The sequence below is a fragment of the Furipterus horrens genome, unplaced genomic scaffold (genome assembly GCF_987537825.1).
Source record: "Furipterus horrens unplaced genomic scaffold, mFurHor1.1.pri manual_scaffold_5, whole genome shotgun sequence".
Taxonomy (NCBI): Eukaryota; Metazoa; Chordata; class Mammalia; order Chiroptera; family Furipteridae; genus Furipterus; species Furipterus horrens.
This window is the reverse complement of record NW_028327175.1, coordinates 34,153,916-34,163,050: the sequence shown is the minus strand read 5'-3', so window position 1 is coordinate 34,163,050 and position 9,135 is coordinate 34,153,916. Positions and strand designations below refer to the sequence as shown.

Below are 9,135 nucleotides of genomic sequence, written 5' to 3'. Positions count from 1 at the left end.
CAGAGAGCATACGTGTTCAGCTCAGCTTACCTGTGCAGTCCCCACCCTGTTCAAGATATAGAACATATCCTTCATCTCAATCCCTGCCCCAGCAAACACCACCCTCAGGAATAGGAGCCACAGTTGTGAACTCTCTACCGTGGGTGAGTTATGCCTGATCTTGAGCTCCAGAAAATGGAAACACGTGGCATGTGCTTGTGGCTGGTCTCCATGGTGGACACCAGTGACCTCACCTCCTGGTCATTTGATAATTATAGCCCTTGAAGTCCCTCCTACGCTGAGAGGGCTGCCCTTGTGGCCAGTTTAGAAACAAATGGAGAGCCCCAGGGAGGCATTCTCATGGTGAAACCCGAAGTCATTATCCCACAGCCAGGCCTCCAGCCCTGTCAGGCCTTCAGACATCTGGCCAAGGTCTCTTCTACAGCCTCCTGAGGGACACGAAACTAGAACCAGCAAGTTAGGCCACTTTGGAATTCCTGACCCATAGATACTGTGTGAGATAAGTGTTCGGGTTTGCTTTAAGCCACCAACTTCTGGGGTAATGAGGTACACAGCAGTCGATGACTAACATATAATAGTATTTAATGTACCATCTGAGCGGTGCAGCACTGCTGCGGCTGTACCTGCCGTCATTCTTCCTCACTGCAGCATGGCTTCCCGTCTCATGGATGAGCTGCAATCTGTTCATTCATCCTACTGTTGACAGGCACTTGGGTGGTTTCCAGTCTGGGGCTTCCATGGACGAAGCGCCAGGAACACTGCTCCACAGCCATTGTGTGGACAGGCTTTCCTCCACCTGGGTGAGCACGTAGGCATGGCTTGGTGGGTCCCAGGGCAGCTAAGCCCTTTGTTTTGTAAGAAGCTACCAAATCATTTGCCAAAGAGGAGGCGCCATCTTACCTTCCCAGCATTCATGCGTGAGAACTCCAGCTGGTGGCCTTAATGGACACATGGTATCGTCAGTCTTCTGACACCAGCCACATGTAGGATGTGCATGGCTGGCAGCACCTGGGAGGGAGCTGGGGTGAGCAGCTCTAAGATGGCCGGAGATGCTTGGCTGGCTCTGCAAAAGGGCTCCACTTGGGCCTCAAATGCTCTATAGGGCTGTCCAGGTTGGTGCCTCTGGGAGGAGGTAGGACAGCGAAACAGTAGTAAGGGCAGTGGACTGGGGGGTTGTGTTGGGGTTGAGAATCACTAGGGTGGGGGACTCTGGGTGATAGAGCTGGGAAGACAGTTGTGGGGTGGGGGGGAGGATGAGGGGACCTTCTGTCCCAGGTGCTCAGTGGAGCTGTGTGGTGTGATGTGGGAACATGCCTGTGGCCTCGGCTCTCTTCAGGTGCTGGGCAGAGTAGGACAGGGGGCACTGTAAGGACTTGGTTCTCGGGGTTTCTTCGGGGACAATGAGAAAGCACTTCTAACAACACTGCTCCTCCTCTGTATAGCCGTTTGTGGGGCACGGCACAGAAGCAGGGGGTGTGTGGAGAATAGAACCTTGGCCTGGGCTTCCCTAATTCCTAGTAGTAGCTGAGAGCACCTCATAACATTGTAATGAGCACCAATGAGCCAGTTACAGAGAACTGTCTCAAAGGGAGGGAGGAGAAGAAACATTGCCTTTTAGTGAGAGTTACTAAAATAGCAAAGAAATTATTTTCTAAATTATCTGGCCATTTTCTTGATTACTCACTTAACCGTTCCCATATATACAAGACAAAAAGTTCTACATAAATTGTTCATGAAGCATTTAAGATGTTTATGAAGTTTAATAAGTGCTAAATATAGTTGCATAATATTTTATATATGCATTTTAATACAATGTTGCAGTCAGGCACTTGACACTCTTTACAAGTTTTCTTTATTATAGTGAATTACGAACCGAACATCTTTCTAGATAAACCTAGTGACCACCTCTGATAATTTCTAAAATAAATCAGAAGAAGCAATAATGAATTAGGGTATATAAACATTTTGGGCTTTTTAAACAGACACTTTTTATAACTTTACAGACCGTTCTTAATAAAGGGGGAGACCATTGGGTCTCAGAATCTTCACAGTGAAGTTCTTGCTTACAGTACTTCTAGGTGCCCTCAACCAATGTGTGAGGGGCCACTAAGGTGCTGGCCCAGGGCCAGTCCCCTGCTGGGTGGGCAGCAAGGAGTCTCTTCTCTGTAGGAGACGTTGTGTGGGTTTGCCAGGGGCACTTTCAGGAGACAGAGAACAGGCTTCTGCAGCAGGATGGCCACTGCTTGAAATCTTGATCTTTCCTCTACATCAGAAGCCTTGAGGAATGGTCCATTCAATATACGGATGGACCAAGTGGCTAGTCAGACCATCCACGCATTTTGGCTAGAATTATTTAGGATGTCGGAACACCTCAACACTTTCTAATGTGAATTTAAAAATTGCAGGCATTCCTCTGTAAGACCAGGGCTGCCCTGACCCCAGGCCTCCCCTCCCCACAACCTGCTTGCTCTTCACATATTTCTGATTGTTCTAAGTTATTTAACTACTTAGAGCAATTTGGAGCCTTCTGGTAGCTTTTTTTTAAAGTATATTTTATTGATTATATTGTTACATAGTTCCAATTTTTTCCCCTTTGCTCTCCTCCACCCAGCACCCCCCTGCCCCAGCAATGCCCTCCCAAGTTCATGCCCATGGGTCATACATACAAACTCTCCTACTTCACCCTTTCATATATTCTTCTTCTTCTTCTTCTTCTTTTAATAAACGTTTAATTAATTATTTTAACAATAAAAAATAACAATCCCTCCCCTTCTGGTAGCTTTTTGAGATTATTTGTCAGCAGACCTAACCGAGTCTGCTGTGATGTTCTCTGACAGATTAATTTCTAAAGGAGAGAGAGCATGGTGAGAATTCTATTCTGAGGATCCTTGGGATGAACAATACAGTGGTCATGAGTCAAAAGGCTGGTGACAGATGACAGAACAGATGGAACAGGATGTGGGAGCTGCAGTTTCCCAGTGTGCCCTGGGAGGCGGGACACAGCCAGAAGCCTGATGTTGACCCCATGGGGCCCATATGTTCTTCAGAGATGCAGGTGACCCCTTCTGCCCGAGGCTACCTTGGTTTCAGCACATAAGTCCCGAGTTCCAGAAGCATCCCCATCCCTGCACCTGGGACGGTTGGTCCCACCAACTCAGAACCAGCCCTGGCATCAGGGTAAGAAAAGCATAGCTTCCCCTGATGGTGGGTCCTCCCCCCATTTGGAGATGGCGAAGTTGAGGTGACCTAGAGAGGACAATGCATGGAGCCAGAGCTGAGCAGCTTTTAATCAAGCTGAAACCAGGAGGGAGTCCCTCGCTCTCAGACACTCCAGAACGTGACTGGCCTCACTGCAGGGGTGGGGTGGTGGTGGTGGTGGTGGAGCGGGTGGTCTCCATTTCCTCTTGAGTGAAGGATGCTCTTCTCCTAGAGGAGCAGGTTGGCTACATGGTGGGTCCTCTGTTAGGGCAGGACACCTACCCCTAGGCTTCCCCAGGAGGTGAAGAAAGAGGAGAAACAGACGTTTCCCTGATTTCGCCTGGGGCACTGGTGTGTCAATGCCCTCTATCCCCTAGGCTACTCCATCCACAGGGAGGTGGCCCCAAGTAAGCGTGACCCCAGGACCCCAGGTATCAAATGTGTGTAAGCTGTTCAACAGGTCAGTGGGTCCAAACATGACTTCTTAACCAATGCTTTATATTATGGAGATGGGCTATCCACTTGATGTTTGCATCTCAGAGTAGTGATTGCATAATATTAGCCTGTCAGAAGAGAAAGCCTGTACCCCCTGAGAATTCACACCTGCAGTACTGTCTCTCAGTGAGTGTAATAAGTGCAGAGAAAGTCAGTGAAGTCACATCAGGTACCCTAGCGGGCTGCCCCATCCTCAAAGGCTGCCACACATTTTCTCTGGAGGAGCATCATGTCATTCTGGCCCCAAAATTTCCTTCCAAACTATTGCAGATAGCATGTTGGGCAAAAACAGGTCAATACCTAGAGGGCAGGAATCATCTGCCTTATGATCAGTTTCCTACAACTAAGACTAGTGAAATTGCTCAGATACAATGGATGGTGCTGATAACCTGGAGTTTAAGTTAGGGCACCCGTGATAAGGTTTTTGCTTTTTCAAATTCTTTCATGGCTTTTTCTGACATGTAATTTATTTGGGTTTCCTCCACCCCAGGCCAGTCACAGACAGAAGGGCTGTGGGTGGGAGACTTTGTTGTTGATGAGCCTATGGTTCTGGAATAGGAATGTGAGTCTACACTCTGCTGATGTCCTCAGCCCTGCCCCCAAGTCACCCCCACCTCTGCTCTCTTCCTGCTCCCCACTGTAGGGCTCAGCCAAGGCTGGTTCCCATTGGCTAGTTTTGTTCTTATACCTGCTCCCTGCTCTTCCTGGTGTCTAAACCCCACTCCACACCCTTTCTGGACCTCGAGGCACATCTGCATTGGGGGGCTCTTCCATTCCGTTGTCTTGTCTTCATCTATAGACCCTACAGGGCACTCATGTCTTCCTGGCAAGACCTGCTCTCCCTAGATGGTCCCCACAAATCTGTGAGGCAGAGTCTTCCTACACGAGAATGCCTTTAACACATTCCAAACATTCTAGACATATTTCAGTATGCAAATCCAAGACATGAGTCGTCATCTCTCATAGGGTGTGGTGGAAATGTATGAAAAAGGCCATTTCTCAGTCTTGTCAGTTAGAGTTGGCTCTGCTGCTGCTTACCAACTCCAGCTGTGCCCATGTGGGGCAGCCATACCACCAGCAAGCCAAGGGTCCAGCTGGGGAGGTAGGAAGCAAAAGTGAAGGTGTCAGGAGATGCCAGAAGAGTAGGTGAGGGTGGAAACTGACTGCCAGATCCAGAGGGAGATCTGTTGAAGTCTAACTTTCATTAATTCTTCTGCTCACAGAAGATGGAGTTCCTGATCTACGCTCAGTTCTTGTGTATACACATTTCAGTTTAAATTTATTCATCATTGTTAACAATTTTTCCAAATACTTAAATTCAATATGGTTTGCTACCTAAATTCTTTAGAATTGAGGTGCTCATTCCAAGATGAGATGCCCCCTCTTTCATGCTCATCTTTCCCCTCTTGCCTCTTATTTTTGCTACCTGTGCTTCCTTCAACCTTTTCCTACTGGACATCAGCAGGAATCCGGCCTAGGCATGACATGCTGCTCCATTCGCATGAACTAGCTGCACCACCAGGTTCCGACATGGGCTCTGTTAAGACAAGTAATAGTGGATTCCTGAGGGAACAGTGTGTGGCTGGGGCGCCTGAGTCACAAGCTGCTCCAGGGTGACTGCTGTCTGGTTGGTAATTTAGGAAAAATCATCCTGTCTGGCCTGGCAGGTAAGTGCACTCCACTAACCCTGGGTAAATGCAGTGAGCATCGTGGGTTTGCTTCACCCCTGCCTGCCACCCGGGAGGACAAAGTAGCTGGAACACTGTTGACCTGGATACCTTTCACTATAGGAACCAAGTATGTTCATTGTAGAGCAGAACATAAATAAAGAGGGAAGGAAGGCCATCCCAGGGGCCTGGCAAGCCCTGCCCTGGGGTCTGTCACCTGAGCTTGCTCACTACCCTCACTCCCTCTCGGTGCTGGGAGGAGCTCACAACCCTATGTTGGGGTTTAACTTGGTCTGTTGTGTGGGGCCTCAGGATGACACTTCTGTCTGGCTGTCTCACTGTAAAGTTGGGACTATAGTAATATCCACCCCATAGGCTGCCATGGGGTTCCCTGAGGATCTCACTGTTGGCGGACTCCCAACTCCCCTCTGGCTTCTGTGATCTTGGGAAATTCAGGATCCATGTTGTCCTGACTCTGATGCCTGTCTCTTATCTTGCTCCATTATTCCCCATGTGGTCCAGTCCCTACACCTGGCACCCACATCCCCTCATACCCAGGGGCTCACACACACATGCTACTTTGGAGGCCTGTGGCCTCACTGGAGGTGGGGTCCTGTTTACACAGCAGATGAGCAAGAAACCACAGCTGCCTGAAGGACACACCTGCTCTTGTCTACCTGTACCTGCCATTTCAGGGCTGGGCTGCTACCAAAGGACAGAGCCTCTCACCAAAGGGCTCGAATCCTGAAGATCCTGAAAAGTGCAGGTGACCAGGTCCAGTTGTTAGAACTTCTGCTCCCTTCGACTGCGCCCAAGCTCTCTTTAGAGAAAAGCCCTAGGCCTTTGCCACCTCAGGAGAGCTCCTTGGGACATTGCTTGTTCTGCACGGTCCAGGAGCCATGCGCATGATGGGGGCTCAGAGGGGCATCAGAGAGGCCGAGATAGGTCTCAGAGACAGGCAGTGACTGAGGGGCACAGACGAGCATTTTCTTGGTGGAGCTGAGGCACAGGCTCACCTGCAAGAAGGGGGAGCATGCCTGTCCCTGGTCCCTGTGTCTCTGGAGATGGTCACTTCATGTGAGCACTGGGCAGACTGGCTGTGTTTCATTCTTGCTGAAGTCAAGCCTTTTCACATGCTTGTCATCCATGTACATTTCCTTTCTCTGAATCATTTCTTTATCTCATGTACTGAGTTCTTATCTTTTATTGATATGTAGTTTTGCAAAAACATATTACTATCACTCCTCCCAACACTAAATATTTTCCCGTCTCTCCACTGTCTTTAATTTTGATTTTCTTCTTTTTTTCTTTTTTTTGGTAGGGTCAAAATTTTTGATTACTCAGATGTAGCTGAATGTAATCAACTTTCATGGACTTATTCTTTTCAGTCTCAGTTAGAGAACAATTCTGCTTTCTGCCCGAGGAGGTTCCTGACCTCAGAAAATCATCTAGTGAGACCAGCGAGGAGGCAACAGGACACCAAACAGGAAGTTCACATCAAGGCCAGAGCCTCTCTGTGCTGGTGAGGGGACTGACATTGTGACAGGGGGGAAGCTTTGAGAGTCAGCCCCAGGCCTGTGCAGAGGTACCCACACTTGCACAGGGAGAAGAGCCTTCCTCCAGGTCGGGCCCCGCTCTTTGGGGCTGGTTCAGCCCCTATGGGTCTCTGCAGGAGTGGTGTAAGCTCCTCCTGAAGGGAGGGTCTCAGCAGTGATCACAAGGCAGAAGGAGCCTGAAGGAAGGGCTGCCAGCCCCCTGGAAGCCCACTTGTGACTGTGGCCCACTCTGCTTCCCTGAATGCCAGCCATCTTGTAGATCCTCTGAACACACCCCACATGGATCCTGCCCATCTGAATCCCAGGAACCCAGCAATGCCCTACCACCACCTGCAAGTTTCCCTGGCTCCCCCAAGGTCACCAAACACCTTCTGAGAGGGTGTAGATGAAGGCTGGGCAGCCCAGAGGCAACCCTGTAACTTTATGCTACCCCTGAAGTGCTGAGGATGCATCCAGCCTGGGGTTTGGGGACAGGCGCCCCAACACGCTGTGCACATCTATCAGCTCAGTAAGGAGAAAATGGGGATGCTGCATGGGAGCAGCCAAACACAGTGACCAAAGGGGAGATGCAGGTGGTCTGGGAGATGTCTTACCTGGGAGCACCTGGGCAGACCAGTCTCCTCAGGTGTGCAGGTCTGTACTCTCCTCATTGGCTCCTTGACCACGTGCACCCTGTGAAACAGCTTCTGCTGGGAGTGGTGACTGGCAGCAGCTTGACGGAGGTACTGTGAACATAGGATCAGGACTGTTTGGTTATTGTCCTAAGCCATCAAGACCCCCCACCCCTGCCCTCCCTTCCAGCCCAGAGTCCCAGCTGCTAAGCAGAGTGGCTCCTGGGAACAGGGCAGCAGGGACCCTCAGACACTGAGGGCAGCTGGATCTTTTCAGGAGGCAGCAACGGGTGTGCCTGGGTCTCCCGTCCACTCTGGAAAGCCCAGAGCGATGGAAGGGGGCTGTTGGAGAGGTTCATTGGCCCCCAGCTTTGCCCCAGCCTCTGAAGCTCCAGCATTTCCTTAGCACCAGCATCTTCTGCCCATCTGGCCATTTCTGAACATTATGGCTATTTTGTCCCCTGACTCTTCCTCCCCCAGAGCTTTAGGGCAGGAAGCCTGTGGCTCATGCCCATCACCACCTCTTCTCACCCCATCAGTTGGCGGGAGCTGCTCTGTCCGGACTCTGAGGCTCTGCAGTTGTGCCCCAAGTTTTTGCCTTTCCCTGGGTGAATGAGAAGGTGACCTGTGTTCATTGAAGGGACACTTGAAGGGGCCATATGGTGGTAAGAGATTTGCTAAGGTGCTCAAGTGGTGCCTGAGAGTCGGGAGGTCCTCAGGTGACTGGCTGACTGCACTTTGCTGCTTGGGCACGGGCTGTCTCAGCTGGGGGTGGGGAGCAGCCCAGGGTGGTGCCCCGGCCTCAGCAGCTGGCACAGTGTGACTTGGGAAGGAACCTGGTAGTGATGGGAACTAAACCACACTGGCTTGTGGTGAAGATGGCACCTTGGGGGGATGCTTGTGCAGCAGGTGGGGGTCACTGGACTGCAGACCTGCCATTCTGTGCAAGGGCCTGTGTATATGGGAGCTGATCTGAAGGCATGGTCCCTGGGCCACTGGCCTTGGTGAGGGTCACTGAAGTCTGGCTGGAATGAGCAGGTTCCCGTGTATGGTGGGCGGGGGATGTGCTTGAGATCAGCCACACAGCAGCTTGTGGTGAAGCGGGCCAGCTCCTTTGGTACTCATGGTTCAAGGCTCACTCACCTGCAAGCCCTTCAGGGTCCTGCTGCACCCAGGCCTGGGGTCGGCTGGCTCCATCTCTCTGGGTTCCTGACTCCTCGTGGATAGACACAGGCAGGTTGTAACCGCTTCCTGCACTGGTTTCCTCTTTTGTAAGACAGATGCCCCATGGCCCTCACCTCCCCGGCTGTGGGAGTATTTGAGAGGAGCCTGTGGTCAAGAGCGGAAGAAGAGGGTAGGCATATGGAAATGCACATGCGGATGTGGTGGTGTACCCACGTGAGTTCCAGCATGGTGCTTGGTGATACTGAGGAAACACTGACCTGGGGGAGTCACTGTGGGAACAAGAGGCTCAGTCTGGGAGAGAAAGTGGTGGTAGAGCCTGCCATGGTGTGAACTGTCATGGTGCCTACTGCTGGCTCAGATATCCATAGAACAGGTTCTCTTTCTTGCCCTGGGAACCAATCCCACTTTCTAGGTAACTGTTTC

The 9,135-nt window shown here is 50.9% G+C and overlaps 1 long non-coding RNA gene across 1 annotated transcript; it reads right to left on the bottom strand.

The window, feature by feature from the left end:
* Positions 1-592: 592 nt before the first annotated feature.
* LOC150008350 (uncharacterized) lies at positions 593-8,172 on the bottom strand. Its single transcript, XR_016511297.1, has 4 exons — positions 8,059-8,172; positions 7,510-7,641; positions 901-1,122; positions 593-796 (listed from the first exon to the last, which is right to left on the bottom strand). It is a non-coding gene; the product is annotated as an uncharacterized LOC150008350 (long non-coding RNA).
* Between the last annotated feature and the right edge of the window lie 963 nt (positions 8,173-9,135).